The sequence below is a fragment of the Lampetra fluviatilis genome, chromosome 43, assembly GCF_964198595.1.
Source record: "Lampetra fluviatilis chromosome 43, kcLamFluv1.1, whole genome shotgun sequence".
NCBI classification, from domain to species: Eukaryota; Metazoa; Chordata; class Hyperoartia; order Petromyzontiformes; family Petromyzontidae; genus Lampetra; species Lampetra fluviatilis.
This window is the reverse complement of record NC_136317.1, coordinates 5,222,662-5,244,439: the sequence shown is the minus strand read 5'-3', so window position 1 is coordinate 5,244,439 and position 21,778 is coordinate 5,222,662. Positions and strand designations below refer to the sequence as shown.

Here is a 21,778-nt window from a genome sequence, read left to right as displayed (position 1 = left end):
GCCGGCTGCCACGGCAAAGGTTTGTAATCGTCAGCAATTTCACAACTGTACGATGTTAATATACCAAGGGACACTCTATCTCAGTTTATCAAAGCGCGCGTGTGTTGTGGTGCATGTGTTAATTAACAGAAATAGTTACGGTCTTGCGAAACCGATTCATTGTGAGCATTAACTCTTAACGCAACCTCGATCTGGTTTCGCGGCACCAGCCGACACCGATCGTGTCGTCTCGCAGACTCGTCCGCTATTGCGCTGATGTATCGGTCACATCCAACGCTCGATGTTCCAATAAAACCCCCCATCGTTGTCCCAATAATATTCATGTCACGGTGGCAGCAGCAGCAGCAGCCAATGCTATTTCTGACCACTCAGTCCCAGCCATCGTGGAATGATACGAATGGAAGTGGCGCCCACAGTTTTGTTATATTTTTACTTGACTGCCAAAGCAACGCGAGAGGTAAGGAAAGGTCAGGATTTCCATGGACGCTATAAAATCTTGGCAAGCGGTAAGTGACGCCGGTTTGTCTGTGTTACGAAATATTAAGGCACGCGTCCAGGCCTCTTATAAGGCAGCAATCCTTGTTAACCGGAGTATCTGATTACCTGAGAGTCCACCAAGGAAATTAAATTAACATATCTCTCGTTCTCTGCGCTCAAAATAGCCCTGCAGTATATTTTTTTTCTCGGCGTCTGTCCAGAGAGTTTTTATTTAAAGCTGTTCGAGACGAGCAACGACAATGATCACGTTGCTACATTGATCGATCTACAAACACAACAATGAAAGAGGGCAATGTCGCCTCGAGGATTTTGTCAGCTTTTTTGGTTTGTTTTGCTCGGATGTGAAAAGCAGACAACTCACAGGCGCGATGTTTATTTAAAGGAAGAAAAAAAGCAGATCACATCGAGGCTACGATCTTTGGTTAAACGGGAACCTGCGTCCCAAACAAACCTAAATCCGAAAATTATCCGCGAATGACTCAGTTGGGATTATACTAAACAGTCATCGCCCACGACATGTCGACTGGTTGCGGCTTGCAGGCCAGGTGGCTGCCGCTTGGGGTGCCCTTTCGGATGTGATTATGATTACATCCGAAGCAGGTACAGCCCATGACAATAGTTCCCAAACATGTGGAAGTGTCACGGAGTAAAAACAAATCGACTAAATCTTGACCTAAAGCTTTCGTGACTGCAGGAATACATATTCTTTGGGTCTTTAGGAAAAGTCACTTGGATAGGTTCAAAGAAAAATAACAAAAAACTACGACGTTTCGATCACGATCGCTTGTGTTGTGATCGAAACGTCGTAGTTTTTGTTGTTATTTTCTTTGAACCTATCTACGTGACTTTACCGAAAGACCAAAAGAATATAAAAACAAATCGACTCTCAAATTACTGTAGATGTAAGACCAGACAAAGCATGTGGCGTGCACTATCAATGATAAATAAAACAAGATTAAGACCACAAGGTAAAAAAGGTGAGTATCAAAAAATGTACAGTCTGTTTGTCCAGGCCCTGAGTCATCATGCGTCCACATTCGTGAAAGGAACATGCTAAGGTTGCAGTATTAACGCTCGACACATCACAGGGGAATGCCGTGGTGCGTTTTAACTCGCAAATTGCTTAAAGCCGGCACGAGAAAACCGGTGAAACGTTCTGCTAATTCCTTGATTAAATCCTTTTTAGATGTGTAACTCATCATAATCACGAGGAGCGCCGTTGTGGGGAACTGAGACCACATATTGTTAAGGGAGAGAGAGGGGTTGGGGGCTTGCATGTCAGATCGACAGTTCACCAGCATTGATTCAAGCAAGCCTCGCTGCTGATGAGACACCAATGCCGAAACCGGTCCGGAGTTTGCTTCTCCAGAATTGAATGCCGCTGCAATTATGCACTCCCGTAAACACGGCCGTGGGTTGTTTTAAGGAATACGTGTATTTTTGCACATGTACAGAGACGGATATACGAAGGGGGCCTAATGTCTGCTCATGCATATTTGTTCCTTTTGAATGCGAACTTCGACCAATGTACATGCCAATTCACTGTTTGCGTGGGTTCAGAAGCCCATTTCTTCCCACCCCCACATATTGGCAACGTTTAAAATCGGGGGGGGGGGGGTGGACGGATGTTTGTGGCGGTTGCAAAGGCAGCAGCAGCAGCAACACCAACAACAACGTCGGGACGTGCCAGTCACTGTGAGAAGCTCTCCCTCCCACTGTCCACACCTCGGCTGGAATGTTTGCGTGCTTAGTCATGGGTGGGAGGAGGAGGAGGGGGGGGCCCTTAATGGGAAAGTCAGGTTCTCTGCCCCCCCCTTAAGAATTCAGTCGTTTGTGTGGCTTTGCTGTTGTTTGGTTTGTACACAAATCCCTAGCCACCACCACCACCAACCACCACCAACCAAAGCACCCAGTCGAGATGGTTAGTTGCACAAGAGGTTGGACCTTGCTGCCTTCACCCGATACAGTACCGCTGCTGCTGTTGTTGTTGTGTTGAATTGCGTTGGGCATACATCTTCTGTGTTTTATTTCACCGTAACTGTGTCGTCCCCACAGGCTTCATTCGTCGTTTGTTGTCTCTCAATGCCCTTTTGCCAGTGTCACTGCTGGATGATCACTTTCGCTCGCCAGTATCGCACGCCAATGAATGGTAGCTAGCAGCGCACAAGGGCAGGGCTCCAAAATGTCTCCTCGTCTTCTGTAAACAACATCATTAATCACGTAACGAGCAGACTGCACCTGAGCGCTTTGATGTGTCACGGCGATACAATATTTTCGGGGGCCCTCGAAGTGAATGAGAAGAGCCAAATGCAGGGGACAAAGGTTTAGGACATTTTGTATCTCGAATTACATCTCTGCCCTATGCGTAAAACTGCAACAACCGCTGTTCATTGACGATGCCGCTTATAGTGGCTTCCATGCGTCACCACAAAACTAGTGTGTGTGTGTGGTTTTGTCTTTTGTGTGGTCTTGTGGGAAGCGGTGGCGTAGTGGTTAGAGCGCTGCGCCACAAACCCGGCCACCCGAGTTCAATTCCCGCTCATGGTCACTGCCAGCGGCGATTGCTTGAACCGGTCCTGGGCCACCCCGAGGTCGACTCGGCCTCAAATGAGTACCTGGTGCGGTGTGTAGTAAACATCGCCACTGGGGAGACGAAGGCGGCCGGGCGTCGTGCTGTTCCACCCCACCCCCTCGTGTGCCGTGACCCACCTTCATAGGTGCTACTCGCTAACAGCACTCACTACTACGGTCTGTTAAGGCTACACGGGGGATCTCTGTTTCGGTAGAACTGTGGACCACCCATACACCCACTGGTCTAAATTTGCATTTGATGTTTTTTTTATTCTTCTATGGTGTGGTCGTGCCGCGTGCCAGCTTCGACTGGAATTATTACAAAAATCTTCCGGGTACACAACGGCGTTTTGTGGACAAGGGGATTGAACTGCTTTAACCTTCACCATGCCCCCCCTCCTCATCCTTCCTTGTTTGCCACTGGATGTAACTCGCACAAGATGTTTGCTCGGGACATCTGCAGCAAGTATCCCACTGGTGGCAAATACCGTAGATGCTGTCTGTTGCACTGCTAGGCTCCTAGGACAGTGCTGGTTTACAGCTGGTGTCGGCTGCTGCTTTTTTGGGGAGATATTCTAACATTGTGGGATGGCGGCGGGTTCAGATACAATTTATTTAGACTACTGTAGGTACGTTCGTCCCGCATTGAGGGCACGTTTTTGCTTCATATTTAAACTCGAACCGGGATCGTACCTACCGTGATTTGACCGCGTGAAAGTGGTCTTGGCTAGTGACATTTTCCTGAGAGCGCATGGCTGGTCCTGAACGCAATCTGTAACCCAGATGTATGTGTGTGGAGCCACTCACTCAATGCTGCTTTATCCACAAACACATTTTCTCTGCCTAATAATATATCGTGGAGTTTCTTTTAATGATTTAAGCCAACACTTCTAAGTATTGTGGTCCCGATGGTATAGCGCCAGGATCTGTGCTTAAGATGTCTGCTGCAGAACTTGTACTATTTCTCAGTAGGCTGCAACTCTTCAGTTCCTCTTATTGTACTTAGCAACAATTATTTTTTGCCAAAGTTAAACCATTATTCTGCTTGGCACACAAACCTTATATGAACTCTTGGAATTGGTTATATTACAAATCTGGCAAAATTTGCATGCACAAAGCTAGTTTTTATGTTCGGTTCCAAACCTTTCTTTAAATCCCACGAATTCTGACTGCGACTGTAATTTACTGTAACCACGGTTGGATTCCCGCGGTCACATCTGTGTGAAGCACCCACTTGTCCACCTCACTGCACCTGATGGAATCCAGAGTAAAGCAGCAGCCACTTGTCCTCCCGATCAACGCCTCTAATGCTCTTGCTACGGTTACCGTTCCTGGAAACTTCACTCGATCATTTCCTCCACCTATGTTGAGCACTCCAAGGACGACATTTTTGTCTCATCCATACTGTGGCTCAACCACCAATACGCGTGTGCTGGTCCAAAACAATTCGCTCATTTACGCATCCACTCTCCCACAACACTCGGCACAGTCACAACACCTCTCTGTCGACCTCTTCCCTCTCACTGCTCGACTTCAGAACGCCCTTCCCATTATCTCTTTACCCAGGCCCTTAAGGGTGACCTCGCTCGGTTAAAGAAAACAGTCTTCACCCTTATCTATTACAATTTTAATGGTGCTGTTTTTGTTGTCCACAACTTGGAATTTTGGGCCTTTTTTTGGGCTTGTGTTCAGCAACGGTCCGTAAATAAATAAAAACAACCCCAACATTTTCGGAGCCAAACACTTAGCTATACATATCGTACTTGTAGTGGTTTAATTACACGCCAAAACACGTTAATCATTGCGGTGCTTATAAAAAGCCATTACACATGCCAGAAAGACCGTTAAACTGTATGACAAGGTATGGTGTCATTGCGTTTGAAAGCAACTTATATTTCAACTTTGTCTTTTTTTTACATATCAGTTGGACGCGTGCCAGTAAACCTGGGTGTTGAATTGAAAAGGGCTTATTGAGTACATGCAGAAAGAGCTGTAATACTGACTCTCTTTGTTGAGATTTTGGCAGTGGTTGGGCTGGCTGGGCTGGACTGGCTGGGTCACTCGAGCTCAGAGAAAACTGGGACTATTATTGCGTGATTCGTTTGTGTGCGTGCGTGTGTGTGCGCGGAAGCAGCCCGTCCGTCTTCTTACGCAAGGGATAAATCTGCATGATACACTTTCTCCATTTATCATGATGTCACAGTGGCGTCAGTGCGGCCTCTCGTAAGCTGCTTATAGAGAGCTTACGTGAGTCCTCCGGATTTCGAGCAGGATTTTGTTTTGCTGTTCAAAAGCTGCGGTGTCCTGTACTCTACACTTGGGCTAAATTGCCCCATAGCTGTCACCCTATAAACTCACGGAAACAACGAGAATTCTACCCGAGTCTTTCGACTGTCGCAACAGAGATCAATCAATCGTAGTTTGGAAAGTTTTTTTTCTTCTTCACGTTTATGATGTTTATAGTTGGCAGGGTTTCTTGTTGTTGTTTTTCAGCACACACGACCGTACTACAGTGGCCCTTGCAAACAGACACTTGGTGTGATTTTGCAGCGTGCACAATAAAAAGCAGTTACCGGGACACTTTAATTATCGATATGTAGTTGGTTTCGCCCAAGCGGGCATTGATCATTTCGTGATGTATTAGCTGCCGCTTCACTGCCGCCAAACGCGTAGCCCATGCCAAACAGCTGATCACACGGTCTGAACACTTGAACTGTGCTGCCAATAAAACTGTGTGTGTTTGAGGGCGAGTGTTAAGTTCCAAGGCTCCTGTGCTCTCAGCAACAGCACTTTGTTACTCACGGCGGCGGCAGCAGCAGCAGTATACACTGTAATACAGTGGCTATTGTTTGTTGTTTACACTCGTTAATGAGGAGAACAATAATAATAATAACAATACAAACATTCAGAAAATAAAATTCCAGGAGGTGGCTTGGTGGCTTGGAGGTCAAAGCGCTCAGTGGGCACAGTTGAGGACCTGGGTTCGAATCCAGGCAGACACCTGTGATTAAACCGGGTTTCTAAAGTACTGTAGAGTGAGTCTTTGCTCTCAGCCTGGTCACCAATGACTTCACAAACAAACCATGACATACACGGAACTGTCGCCTCACTCCCATGCGCAGAGCGAGTGGCAACTGCTGCCCCCTGCTGTTTGTGGATGAGAGGTCGCTCGAAGGGATCTCGGAGGTAGCTCTGCGGTGTCCGCTTACGTGGGCCATTCTCCAACACGGAGGCTTGCACTGCGTCGCGAGAGTGGTACGGGAGAATGTTTTGCCTTGTGAGGTGACGCTGACATTACAATCGGCGTAAACATCGGGAGAAATGGCAGCTTTTGTATTCCTGTTACACGTCGTCATAGTTCTGTTTGTGGATTCGGATCTTTGAGAGGAGTTGGGCATTTTATCGCTCTGAAATATGATATTATAGGTATGTACTGATGCACTGGATAATTGATTAATAGTGATTATTTATTTTCATGAATACTGAATAAACAATAGTTTGCTACGCATGCAGAGTGTAGATAAATGACATGATACATTCATTAGCACGTGGACGATACAAAAAACAAAACGAACAAGGTGATGAAAACGAGACCCGAAAATAATCAACAATTGCATCGAATTGCAACCCCGAGTCACGACAATTCATTGACTCACTGGGGTATGAATCGTTGGCATGCCTACAAAATGTCAAGCGATGCTAACAACTATGAACTAATTAAGGTCAGGCTCTGCTGAGCCAACAGTACATCCACAATATATATTATGTACGCAAGGGTTATTATATTCGGGTTGAATTTTGTCATGGGCGCTTGTTAGGTCAGCCAGGCAGCTTGGCTGTGGTTGCGAGTGGCTGGCAATCTGAAGGTTACGGGTTCAATTCCTGGTTGGGGTCTACTGACCCGGCCCATCATCCCTCCGGAGCCCGGCAAAAGGAGTACCAACGTTGTGAGGAAGGTCAACCAGTGATTGCCCTACGGATGGACTCATCTCCGCCATAGGAATGTGGGATTTCCACCAGTCTCCTCAGGGCTGTAAACGGGAGATGAGCAACCACCTCGGATGTCCGTTTCGAGCGGAGGACTCTCTTTGACCCCTCGTCGCTTTTGTTGCCGAATGGGATTGTTTTTTTGTTACCCAGTGATTGAGCCATTCCGGCATCGGCTTGGCTTTCATGCCTGGGCCTGCACGCCACGCTGACGGCGAACAACTGGGTGGTGATTCAGGGAGGAGAGGGGGGGAAAGGGCAGGAGGAGAGGTACGTTATACAAGAGACGCAGAAGCTCAAAAGCGAGAGTCGCAAATTTGATTTAACCGCGCACGGTGACCCCCCCCCCCGCCGACTTCACTCAAACGGCTCGTGCTGACTCGCTCGCACTCTCAGGGCTGACGTACGTTAACCTATAAATCATAGAGAGGTTTTGTTGGGTTTGAATCGCGTAAATATGAATGTGTCGTTAAACCCGCCACCACCCGACACGGCCGATTAGAAAAGGTCCGTCACGCAAACAGAGCATGCTAATTCGTTCCTAGTTCAATACAATTGTACTCGAATTATAGTTGTTGTGGGTTTACTCTCCAACACACCGGTGTGCTGTACTAGTAAACGAATTGGCATATTGTGTTTACGTGACAAACTTTACTAATTGGCAGAGGTGTGGACTCGAGTCATGTGACTTGGACTCGAGTCAGACTCGAGTCATGAATTTGATGACTTGCGACTCGACTTGGACTTGCATAACAATGACTTTGTCCCACCTCTGAGATGTGGACTCGAGTCATGTGACTTGGACTCGAGTCAGACTCGAGTCATGAATTTGATGACTTGCGACTCGACTTGGACTTGCATAACAATGACTTTGTCCCACCTCTGCTAATTGGCTGTGTCGGGTGGTGGCGGGTTTAACGACACATTTATATTTACGCGATCTAACCCACGTACCTCGTCTGTCATGGATAATATTGGTCGTGAAAGCCTACGTGTACGTTAAAATGCGGGCAGAGAGAGTCTGTTATCCCTTGGGCCTGTCCTAGTTGTGGAAAACGTGCAGAGGGTCCGCACACATCACAGGGTCCTTCCCCCCTATCTTGCCAATTGTGAAATAAATCAAGAAACAAATTCGACAACATTTGGCAAAAACCACGAAATGTTTTCGCGCGGCGAAATTTGCAGAGCTTGAAACGGACACGCAGGCCAGTGCTGATTAAATAGAGCATTGGTACTGCATTTCATGTTAAGTGAATTAGTGCTAAGAGTCCTCCTTCAAAGGACGTAACTCATTTAGACAACATGCCTGTCTGTTCGGATAATTCATGGCAAATTGCAGAATGACCTGAAATATCCTGTATCTGTAATGGCCTTGTATCCATTCTCTACTGTACATACAAGGCAAAGACAAATATCCCCCGTATAGCCTTAACAGACTGTTGGGCCAAGTGCTGTTGGTGAGTCGTGGCTGTGAAGGCCGGCAACAGCACACGAGGGGGTGGGTGGCCAGCACCACGCCCGGCCGCCTTTGTCTCCCCAGTGGCGATGTTTACACACCGCGCCAGGTGCTCATTTGAGGCTGAGTCGACCTAGGGGAGACCCAGGGCCGCTTCAGAGAATCGTCACTGGTGTTGGCCGTGAGCGGGAATCGAACTCGGGTTGTCGGGTTCGTAGCGCGGCACGCTAACCGCTGCACCACCGCTCCCCCACTGTACGTGCACATGCATTGTAACCAACTCCTATGACTATCCAGTAACAGTTGAACTGGTGACACGTTTGTCAGCGAGTGCTAAGAACCCGTCAACCTGAGTTCAATTCCCTGTCCCAGCTCACATTAGTGGTGAGTGGCATTGGGACAATGCCTGGGCACCGCATCACCAAACCGCACTGACCAGAATGGGGAAGTATGGTGATACAAAAACTGTGATGAAAATGAAATGGGCAGGCCTTAATCCAGCAGTGGGTTGACAAAGGGCTGTACATTAAAAGGGTGGCACTTGAAATAGCAGGTTTACAGTACCATTTATTTGAGTAAAAGTACATATTTTTGTATTGATAGGATATCTATGTAATCTTCTAAAATATGGATCATAATCATGAACAGGATAGAATGTACATGCCCTTACGTGTTGACAAATAAATTCATTTCGGAAGCAGTGAATACGTTCCAACTCAAAATAAATGATTTTATATTACTGCGTGGGCAGTCGTGCACAATAATACATACACTCAACACGTTTGTGAAAAAAACCCTGGCCTGAAGATTAAAAAAAACGATATGATTGGTGACGTTTTGGGCAATGCCCCTTCTTCATAGCGCATAAATAGAGAGGCCAGATATGTGTTATTGACGAGTGTGTTACGTTATAAATCAAAACACTACGCTCCAACATGTAAGCCACCTCGCCTTCAACCCGCACTGACCAGCATGGTGAAGTAGGGTCACGTAACCCCTGCGACCCGCACGGCACGGACGAGGCCCTCATCCGTCAGGGGATCGACAAGAGGGCCGTACGTGTACACGAATGCAACCCTCCCACTTAATGAAAACCCCCAGTGATTGAGGTGACCTTGTGTAGTTAAGATGCTTGACCTGTCCCCTCACACTTGGCCAGCGTGGCTCGTCGTATCCACTGCTGTCCGTGTCGGTCTTCTGAGCCACGTGAAGATACACTTATAGATTTCGATTTAAAGCTTTCGTGACTGCAGGGATTCATCTTCTTGGTTCTTTCGGCAAAGTCACGTAGAATGGAAATAATAAAATAATAAAAATAAAACGTAATAAAATTCACAAGTAGTATTTCCCATAAATATGCTAAATTCCTCTTGATATGCAAATTATTTTGTCAAGGCGCCCTTCCCCCCTACATCCCAGCTTAAATAGTCGCTCCAAGCCTGGAGTGTGTCATTCAGACTCTGTCTTCTCGACAGACCTGCTCTCCACCTGAGGACGGCTGCTTGCGTTGTGGCCGAAACGTCGTGAGAATTATTTTATTATGTTTTATTCTTATTATTTTATTATTTCCATTCTACGTGACTTTACCGAAAGAACCAAGAAGATACACTGATAGAATAACCAACCTCTCCAGTAGCCCATGGTCAATTCGACGCGACAGTGAGGCACGCAGGTGGGCAGGGATTTATGTGATCTTGTTATGTTTACGAGCGTGATGCTAAGGCTATAATCCCTCTTCCTTTTCCAGGTTATGTAAGCCAGGCTAATAATATTAGCACGGTACATTCTGATCTATGCCATTCTTGGATTATTGTCTGTGTTTTAAAATGTTTAGCCGCTGTAAATCGGCCACACGAGGCTCCAAAATAAAACCTGGGAATGGAATGCGGCGGGTAAACTGCCGTGCCACCACGTCCCGACATAAACAAACCCATCTCGTATTAATATAATGATTTATTAAACGGACCTTTGCTATTCAAAACAGAGAACAAATAGTAATCATAACTGAACCTATGTGACTTGTATTTTTTTTTTACAATCGTAATTTGGAGCATTATGAATATTACAATTAGGATTTTCTTCGTAGTCTACTTTGCTCACCGGCCTTCCAAACTAATGTTACCCCCAAATAGGATTTGTTTTGGCTTGCAAACTCTGTAGTGGTTTCGGCCTTCTCGGTCTCATCGACAGAGTGAGGCTTGTTTCCACAGATTGCTTACTTAAGCAAATGCACGTGGATAACAGTCTGAGAAGGCTCACGGGCTGATAAACAATATTATACATATTTTTTTGTCGTGGGCCAACCAGAAGTCTGTTATCCACAATGTTCCACAGCAGCACGGAATGAATGTGCTACTTTATCATCATTATCATCAACAGCCATTTCCTATCCAATGCTGTTTGAAGGCTTCCCCCTACACCATCATCATCATCATCTCTATCGATGGTCCAGTGCTGCCATCAGTGCATCACACTGGCATTGAGCAGTGGTCGATGGTCATCCTATCTCCTTTGATTTTGTTTATGTTAACATAGTTGGGAGCGCTGGTGGGGAGGTTAGCACGCTGTGCTATGAACCCGCCCACCCGAGTTCCATTCTTCCCACTCACGATCAACACCAGTGACTCGGCCTCAAATGAGTACCTGGTGCGATGTGCAGTAAACATCGCTACTCGGGAGACAAAGGCGGCCGTGGGTAGTGCTGGCCACCCACCCCTCGTGTGCCGTGCCGGGCTTCATAGATGCTCACTTAACAACACTTGCCCCCAAAAATCTGTTAAGGCTATACGGGGGGGGGGTGGGGATCTTTATCATTGTTTATGATCTAACCTATAAATACACACAACAGACCCTGCCTTACTATTGTGACCATCATGATTTGCTCTCCCACCGTTGTTGACTGGTTCACAGGGCAAGAATTTAGCCGAGTCCCGTGATGGATTAGCGCTCGTAATAACACATCGTGTGTCCCCTCCTCTCCGCTCCCCCCGGTGGCGTATTGCACCGTGAGTGGTGAGTAGCAATTGGGATTGGGGGGGGGCTTTCTGAGCGGGTGGCGATTTTCGTTTGGGGGGGGGATGGGTGTGGGGGTCCGGTTATGGTTCGGGGAGTCAGCGGTGGGGTTAGGGTGGCCTGTTCGCGAGTCGCTCATGCAGAGGGGGGGGGGTGGGAGGACCACACCAAACAAAGCGAGGCCCTGCCGCCAGTAACAATGGTGAGCTTGGCCCGTCTCCATAGCTGCGCCAGGGTGTCCCCACCACCACCTCCCCCCCCCGGGCGTATAGAAAGACAAAACCCCGCAGGAGGATCGGGATGAGGACACAATAACAACAACAACAATGCAGCTGTAAACATTAGCGGCGGTCTGATTAAGCTTCGAGAACAATAGCGTGCCCGCCCCCCTCTCTCCACGACCCCGATATCTGATCAGATTATGGGAGCCCCCCCCCCCCACCACTAGCACCCAACGCCTCTCGACCCATCAACACAAAGTGGAGCTTCGCTCGACCGCAGGCTGTTTGCCGGTGGAGTTTTTCGCCCGAATCCGGGTGCATTTGCGGAGTTACTTGCAGAGGTTCCGCGGATAGTAAGCGCCGCCCGTTGCTCGCGGAACATCTGAGTAGCATTAATGGTTAAAGGCTTTGTCGGAACAGAAGTGCTTTTGTGTTTTTTTTTCGTGTTTTGGGGGGTTGGGGGTGAAAGAGGGTGGTGCGGGATAGGGAAGAGGAGAGAGAGAGAGGTGTTTTTATTCTGTTTTTTTACTAAAGAACACCGATAATGCCACTTTTGGCTTCAAACTCTCGTGCCTGCAGGAATTCATATTCTTGGTTCTTTCGGTAAAGTCACGTAGATCGAAAATAAAATAAAAACCCAGTATTTTTTTTTGCTTTTATTATTTTCAATTTTATTTAATGTTATTTTTAAAGTTTTATTTTCTACGTGACTTCACCGAAATAACCAAGAATATGAATGCCACTTTTATATACATATATATTTTTTTCCCCGCACCGAAACTTTAAGTGAGCGCAGAGGGGACACGCAACCGCGTCTGACTCGAACGACCCCGAGGGCCAAGGTCCCCCTCCTCCTCCCGTGAAGTCCGCCCGGCAGCGCGTCGCGTATTTCGCCCACGACTTCACGGTGGTGATGGTGGTGGGGGGGCAGAGGGTGTTGTTTTTCAGCCTCGGACTCTGGCGGCTGGATGGCCACGTCCGTGCTGTTTGCGAGCCGTTTACTCTGTGTGGACATTGCCCACTCCCACAACCCCATCTGCCTTCTCCCCTATACCCACCCCTCCTCTCCTCCTACCACCAAAAAACAAAACCTCTACCAGACCACCACCACCTCCTCCTCCTCTCATCCCTCCCCCTACCTCCTCCTCACTCTGCATCTCCCTCCCCCCCCCAGACTCCACCTCTCTATTCTGACCACCCCCCTCTCATCAGCACGCCCCAGCTGCCCTTCGCCACACGCTTTAAAAACAAAAAAACACCCCACCACCAACAACAACAACCACCACCACCAACACAAACAAGCAAAGCATGAGAAACCTGATCCCGGAAGCTCGCAGCAGCACTGTGCCAAGCCAGCAACCATGAATAATTAATTAATGTAGCTTTCTCTCGCGACCTCTCTCTCTCTCTCGCCTTTTAAAGGCAAACTCCTTTTGTGCTCTCTCAAGCCTCCTACACACGGACTCATTTTCTTACGTGGGGGGGGGGGGAACGGGACGGGTGGCTGTGAAGGGAGGTGGAGTGGGGCCTGTCCAGCAGCCAAGTGACATCACCCGCGGGCTCAGAAAACAACAACAACCAGAGACGAAATGACCCCTCCCCCCCGTACCAAGTGGACCCTCTCCATCTCTTCCAGCGTGACCTCGCCCGCTCCTGATTGGGCACAGCTGACGGGCGTCCCCCCCCCCACCCACTCACCACTTGTGTGCCAAGTGTCTCGCTTAGGGGCCGTCCATAAATGACGTCACGCACCTGGGGGGGGGGTGTACATTTGTGACGATGTGTGACGAGGGGGGGGGGTGAGAAATGTGACGTTACATAAAAATGCGCAACTTTAAATAAATACTTAATTAAATAGACTTTTTTAAATAAATGTTTTCTCCTACATCAGAGTGCAGCGCCACATTAAATACGCACTACAATGACAATCATTTGAAGCATGTTTTTTTTTGGGGGGGGGGGGCAGAGCTTTGTGACGTCATATTTGACGGGGGGGGGTCTGACTTTTTGTGACGCCGTGTGACGAAGAGGGGGGGAGGGTCAAAAATCGTCCAAAATCGCGTGACGTCATTTATGGACGGCCCCTTACTTTCAGCAAGTATTTGGGAGTAGCCATGGGGTGTGGGTGGCGTTGCTGGCATCTCCGGCCGATATTTTGTCCCCCCCAAAAGAGGCGCCGATACGGTGCAAGATTCTACGCGTGCGTAGGAGGCATCTGTTGTCGGCCTGTTCTCTGGCGCCCAAGCAGCTGAACTGGAAAGGGGTCGGGTGGGTTTGTTGCTCCGATTTTTTTAAATGCGTAAACAAGCGAGGGTCAAGTGAGTGAGTGGGGTTTTGGGGGGGGGGGTTAATCTGAAAATGTGGCTTTCGGATAACGGGAAAAAAAATCAACAAACTTCGAAATCGCTACATGTTTCACGATTGTGTTTGGGGGTTTATTAGGGTTGTAACTGTTTCGGGGTGTTACCCAACCGAATGAGATGGTCAGGTTATCGTCAATCTGGAGCTTTAGCTAAACACGCGTGAAATTTAGATTTAAAGCTTTCGTGACTGCAGGGATTCATATTCTTGGTTCTTTCGGTAAAGTCACGTAGAAGGGAAATAATAAAATAAAATCAATTATTGTTTCATATTTTTTTTATATCCCTTCTACGTGACTTTACCGAAAGAACCAATAATACATGTGAAATTGACTGGCTTACATTTTGTAATATGTATAAAACTGAAAAATGTATGCTTACTCAGCTGATGATAATATAAACAATAACTATGTTTTTGTGGGGGGGGGGGGGGGTTATTGCCTATAACTCTTATTATCCGTCAACAAACATTAAACGCTGAAAAAACATCCAATGTCACGCACGCAATTAAAGTGCCTCTAGCTCGTTTTTTTTAAACCACAATGCATTTCCTGAAGGGCATAGTTCACCGCTAGGGTCAAGGTTTCGTGGGGTATGTGCCACGCGTTTGTAAACAAAACGTAGACACAGCCACGCACATTTTATTTGGGCGTTGAGGGCAAAAAGAAAACATCTCTCTGATTTCGATGTAAAGCTTTCGTGACTGCAGGGATTCATCTTCTTGGTTCTTTCGGTAAAGTCACGTAGAAGGGAAATAATAAAATAAGAAAAATAAAACATAATAAAATAATTCTCACGACGTTTCGGCCACAACGCAAGCAGCCGTCCTCAGGTGAAGAACAGGTCTGTCGGAAAGAAAGCGTCTGAATGACAGACCTGTTCTTCACCTGAGGACGGCTGCTTGCGTTGTGGCCGAAACGTCGTGAGAATTATTTTCTTATTTTTTATTTTTCTTATTTTACTTATTTCCCTTCTACGTGACTTTACCGAAAGAATCAAGAAGATCTCTCTGATTTTTTCCGTCAAGGCTCTGTGGACAAATGTTTGCAACCCACTTGACGCTCGGCGCAGAAGCTCCCCAGGTATGTCTCGTGGCACGGCAGTTTTTTTTAACGGTGGACACGTTTCTTAAATCCATCCCCCTGGGGGTAACGTGTGGGTAAAAACCCTCTTCCGAGACATTTGACCGGCGTGGAAGAGTAGACCAAAACACCCTCAAGAGTGGCCCTCTGGAGGTCCTTCCACTATCAGTTTCAACGAGCAAAAAATGTTCAGGGCCGTGCCTTTCCCGGATTTTTACATGGCTGCCGTAGATTTCTCGCAGGATGGATTCTGTTGTGACGATGGCGTTAGTTTGCATTGTGAAGCAATGCACAATTTGTCGAGAACAAATACGGCATTGTGCATTATCCTGGAGTTGTTTGCTTGGTCATTTTAATTGTCGCGCGTGTAAGCGTGGCACCGTGCACCAAGATAATCACAGCAGCAACGACGACAGGCCCAAGCTACGATCGTAAAATATCAGACAAACAACGCACAAACCCACGTCTTAAACCCCAAGTTAATGCTCTAATTGGCCACTGTATACAACTCACTATTATGTAAGCTTTGCCAAAGGACCGAAGGACATTTTACTTACTGTATTCGACAGAAACGCAGTGCATCAACCACTACACTACCACTCACCATGGCATTGCACACACACACATCATCTTATACCACTTACACACACACTCATAGAACACACACACGTTAAAGGGCATTATCTGCCGTGCTCTTAAGCATTGATCTTGACCACGGTTGCATTAACTCTGTACACTTTCAAGACCATTAAAAAATGTATACTCTTGCATGCACGTGGGCACGTTCTTAGAGGGATAAAGTCAATTGCGAATTTGCAAGTCATTATCATTTGCAATTGATTATTGTGTATGTAAATACATTTTCGTGGCGTGAACACATGATGTGGACCTGATCGCTTCGCTTTCATTAAAATTGACCGAATCTTTATGAATCAATTCTGAATATTTCGAATTGCTGAAAATCGATAAGACGAATCGAAAATAATTATTTTCAAACCAATTACTCTTTGTAATCTCGCTACGATTTGAACAAGCTGAAAATGTGGACTTTGTTGACATTGAATTATAATTAGTAATTTTCCTTCTTAAACCGGTTAAATAATCTGCAGCGGCAATTAATGAAAATCATTTGCAACCTGATTTAAGCTCTTGCAGAAGAACGGTTGCCGGCGTCCAATTTAGACCTTTCAACACAACACCGTTTGCACATTCAAGTACGCGTTTTATATGTTGATAATGTTTACCGACCTTCTAACCGCTTGAGATTTTTTTTCTGCAATTGAATAATATCCTCATAATTTACATACTTTACACTGTCGTGTTTTTTTTCACATTTTCGTTCTTTAAAGTGGAATAGCAGAACAACATTTTCAGTACCATCATGTTGATGAATGATAACAGCAAACGCCTTTCATTATATCTATATTATTATTATCATGCAGATGACGATGATGATTTAAAGCACATAGAAATTCACCCCTCTGTCAATACGAGTCTCACGCGAGCAATTGCAACCAAACCCATTCGCTCCATTAACCGTTGTACCTGCTCTTCATCTCAGGCCGTGCCCTTTCCCAAACACAAAGCTGCAATCTTGGAACATTTAGCAGTTTAGTTTCAACTATTTATCTTCAACTTTCTCCTCGCCTCCGATGAGCACGGTTGGCTACGTACGCTTTCGAAAGAAGTTCAACGTGCGTGCGTGCAACTAATTTTTGGCTCGTCGCTGCTCGTCCTTGGCGCGAATTTGGAGTCTCGGCGAACGGCGGGGATCGATCGTTCGTTTCGGCGCGACGATTTCTTGCTGGCCGCGGAGAAGATGCGTGCGAGCGTACCGTGAAGAGCCGTGCCCTGCGACCGTTTAAGTGCGATTAGCATCCTAAGCTGCTAGCGGACAGACGCGCGCGCGCCTACGCGCCTGTGATTTGGCACGTGAGCCACTTCCAACTCTCTTGTTTTGGCGGCAGCTGCTCAACGTGTTCGTGAGCCGTGCCGGCTGGAAGTGTGTGGAGAGGAAACGATCAAAGGCCACGCGAGGGGGTAGTGGGGTCGATGGGGCTGGCCTTTTTCTCAAATCTGCAGCTCCGTGTTTATGGCTTTGTTGTTGTCGATCGTCGTGTCGGTCTTGTTTTTTTCCATCCCGCTCATCGTTATGCGTTCATTTGTTTATTAATTACCACGGATATCCCCGGAATAGCGACTCGCACCATTAGCAGACGTGTATTGCACACGTCGTCGTCATGATCAGCCCTGGTCAATCCACTGCTGGATGGAGGCCTCCCCAAGCCATTGCGACAATCCAGCAATCCCACGATGCAGTAATTCAACCCTTATGGAATGTGTGCAAATCAAAATTTGACAAACGCGTACTTGGTCAGATCAAGGAATGTACATAACTCGGGAGCTGTACGGATTTCTGCGTCAATATCACGAGGGATTGCGACGGCCTTGGGTAGGCGTTCATCCAGCGGTGGATAGATCGGCGCCGATGGATCAAACTGCAGGAGCGTCGCTCAATCGGACTGGCAAGCGCAGCAGCCTCAACAGCCCCTTGCCTCGTTATCAGGCATACCATTCTCGGACATTTTTGCAATCAATCATGGCGCGTTGGTTATGGCCCAATGAGTCGATGAGTAATCGCAGGGAAGTCATTCGCGTGCCGCATAATGAACTCTGTGACCACTGGGCGCTGTGAGTGTGGTGTCTGTTTAAACCGCAGCGACTCTGTCAAGCTGCATCTCAGACACACACTCGGCAAAGTGTGCGCGCGCATTTGTGTGCGGAGACTGCTGTTTGGAGATGTCACTGAAGCTGGCCTCGACATCAGCCATTCCACTGCTCGATGATTGCCTCTGCAGTGCTGTGACCGTCCGTCACACGCCACCGTGGTCAGTCGTCAATGGCTATCCTCGCGGTCGTGTTCTCTCCTTGAAGTGGATTCTTTTCTAAACGCATTCTAACAATCCACCCAGCAGCTACGCACGAGCCGGTCTCATCACAAACATCTCAGCAGTGGAAGTCCTTTAGGGTGTGTTTTCTCTCCTTTCGCTGCTACTCCTTGGTTAGGCTCGACCACTGGCCATCGTCCACTCTTGCGATGTGCCCTGCTCAAGCCCACTTGCTTTTATTATCGTCCAAATTATTCATTTAGCCTGTGTGCGTGTTCCTTAAACCCGGTATTCCTCGTTTGTCGCTCAGAATTTTCCCGAGCGTGCATATCTCATCATGCTTTTTCGTGCACTGTTTGAACTTAATGCGCACGTTTATCAAAAGCATAAAGTTAATGATCATCAACGTATTTCATCTGCTGTGACGTGTGGATCCGAAAACATGCACACTGATGAAGTGGATGGAACAAAAACTCAAAGTTTTCGAGTTTAAAGATTATTTTGTTGAACCAGGCGATAACTCGACAGACCAGGAAGAGTCTCATTTGTGCGAGTGACCTGAGAAAAGTTGGTCTCACGATGTGTTTACGTTTGTGAGTACCACGAGGATAGGGTTGTAACGAATTGTCAATATCGCATCCAAAAACGTGGCACATAAATCGCATCTCAGCGTCGTGTTCATTTGCACTCTGCAAAGTTTGCCAGCGGTGGATATTCACAAATGGCTGGAATTTTATTTAAAAAAAATAGTTTTTGCTGTTGTTCCACTGCTGTCTTGTGTGGGTACTTGCCACAAAATGAACACTGCTGCTGATTTCAGTACATGGTTTTGGACGCATGCCTGTGTACACATCAAGTGTGTGACGATGAACAGGTCCACCGATGTAAAGTCAATTCGTACGCTCGTGATGCGCTCGTAGAATCGTGCGTGCGAGATGAACGATGCTTTTTTTTTTACACACTTTCATTTAACTCACTCTGTCTGTTGTTGTTGTATCCTCAAATCTTGTAACTCAATTTTAACCCACTTCCCAATGTGCTATCGACTGCAAACTTGGTATACTTATGTCATACTGATGACAATACTATATTCTATCATAATTTTTTTTTAAACCTTCTTTTTTATATGTTATGTTTCGGCTTGGGTCTAATTGTCCACGGTAAATTGACGTTGGCTGTAATTGGCCACGGTCCCTTACGTTATGGCAAGCTTCGGGGCCACTTTCTGGAGTCGTGGAGTTCTGCCATTACTAGTACATTTCATGAAAGCGTGTTTAAAAAAAAGTTTTTTAAAATATTACTTATTTTTACTCGCATTTCTTGGATGTGATTCGTTAATGTGACCCTTGCAACCACTGGAGGCGCTACGTTGGACCGCACGATATAATTAAAAAAAAATGTTGTCGTATAGTTTCTGGTATCGAATCGCGAACCGGAATTGTGGCATTTCATAGAATCACAAGGTTGGATGGGGGGCGGGGGGGAGCAATCGTTGCAGGTCTCACTTTATTGGCATTTATACGTCTCATATTGCTGACTCTTTTAAGTATATAAGCTGTTGAAAAGTCGACTCAGTGGTTTTGGCAACATTAATTACGCTTTACAAAAAAACCGACCCTAAGAGTCTCTTTATTCTTTGGACATAATCCTAAATATAATCTCGGACGTAATAATACGCCGTGTTTTTTTCACCCGTGATGTCGATCCCGTCCTCTACCCTTCGCTTGAATTAAGAAGAAAAAAAAAACCACACCACACACACCGGCAGCCTCTCGGGGAGAGGGGGAGGGATGCTGGAGGATAAAAAAAAATTGTAAAAAAAAAATAACAACCAGTTAAGGCCAGGACTGTTCCCGTTCAGTTTTCGGTCAGAACTGCACAGTAGTTGTGATTAAACAAAAGATCATCTGTCCAAAAACATATGTTCCGCTGGCCACACCTCCCTCCTCTCTTCCATGCGGTGCACATGTTTTTCATTACCCCCATAATGCCTCAATGGCCTTATTTACACCAGACGCCACTGGCGCTGTGTAAACAGGCGAAAACACCCAAGTTACAGTCGCATCGTTGTCCGCGCGTTCGCGTATAAAATTAATTTCATTTTGTGCCCTGGTGCCTACGTGTCTGCAGACTTGTGCAACTTTTTTTTTTGTCACAGTGCGCCACTGTTTTGTCCACACGCCGTGTCTGCGCGTGCGTGCGTGTGCCATGCGGTGCGTGTGTGAGCGCGTGTTTATGTTGACGTGCGTTGGAGGAACACGCCGTGCGTCGCTCGAGTACTCCGGCACACACCACCCACACCCCCCCCCCTCTCCGACGCACGCTGAGGTTGCTTCTCTTCGCGAGGTTTTTTCACAGTTTTTGAGCGGTGTTGTGCCCGCGCGGTGATAAAGAGGGCCCGGTCGCTTCAGCGGGTGTGGGGTACGAGTGACCGCGTGGACTAGAATCCGATGGGAATCTCCCACGACGATCCCGCACGTCCAACAGTGGATTGACAAAGGAGCTGTAAATGATTACTTGAGTGAACGCCTCATTCGAGACCCAAACACTGCACCTCCTGCTGGCTCTGAAGGACACACTTGTGGAACTATCAACACACATCTGAACATCAACGGCCCGATGCGCACCATCACCTTCGCGAATGAAAAACAAAGCACAGTCGTGTGATTGTCGCCATGCAACCCAAAATATGGACCTTACAGTAAACCCGCTGTGGTCTGCTCTCCTTCAACGGCGGAGGAGGAGGAACAGCAAAACGACACTCTGCTGAAGCCCTTTCGTTGTGGCCAGCAGAACTGAACGTTGGCATTTATATCTATTGAACATATTACGGCCATACGTAATAAAGTTGACTTGATTATAATTTGTGATTAGTATTTAATTCTAGAACCCGTCAAGAATCTCTAGGGCTTCGAGAGCCACGCTGGAGTGCTCGTCGGCTACGTGGTAGGGGTGGAACAATTTTCCCACCTCCCACTTACAATGTCATGAATTGTCTCGATTTAAGAATCCGATTCCTTTTTTTTTTGGGTTGAAAAATTCATGGCTCTCCCCCGATGTCATACTGGGTCAATTTGAGACCCTATTACCGGCTGTCAATGCTCGGAACGTCTCGCTGACTATCCGACAGAAAAAAAGGATTCTAAAATATTGGATGCCGCTAAACCTAAACCCAGTGACCCACCGATGAGACGCACATGAAGATGGCAGCACTCTTCTCACTCCCCAGGTCTTCTCTCTATTGACAGAAAAACACTCCACCTTATCCCACCCCGACCCAGACCCTAATTATTTCGGTAAATAAGGAGTAAGAGACACATAGAGGCTTAAGCGACACAATTGTCAGACTGTTGTTGACTTTGACAGATAATGAAAAAAATACTTTTGTAATATTGTGGAGAATGATTAGTGCTTCTTGTGGCAGCACTTGTGACATGGACCCATTGCATACAATAGTACAATAATACAATAATATTAAATTACATAAAACTATACATTTGCATTCCTTTGCCAAATCTACCGCTAAATGAAGGGCTTTCCACACTGTGTCGGTCATGGGGGTTTGTTTGACCATACCTCACATTGCTGGTCAGTGCATGTTGGCTGGTGATGTCGGGAGTTTGGTGGGGGGGGACATGTCTGGGTCAGGTATCAATCGCGATTGATGGCGGGGGGGGGGACTGCCAGGAAACAAAGTCGGGTC

The 21,778-nt window shown here is 46.9% G+C and overlaps 1 protein-coding gene across 1 annotated transcript in view; it reads left to right on the top strand.

The window, feature by feature from the left end:
- LOC144947048 (insulin receptor substrate 1-B-like) overlaps positions 1-21,778 on the top strand; it is a 72,175-nt gene that overhangs the window by 5,263 nt on the left and 45,134 nt on the right.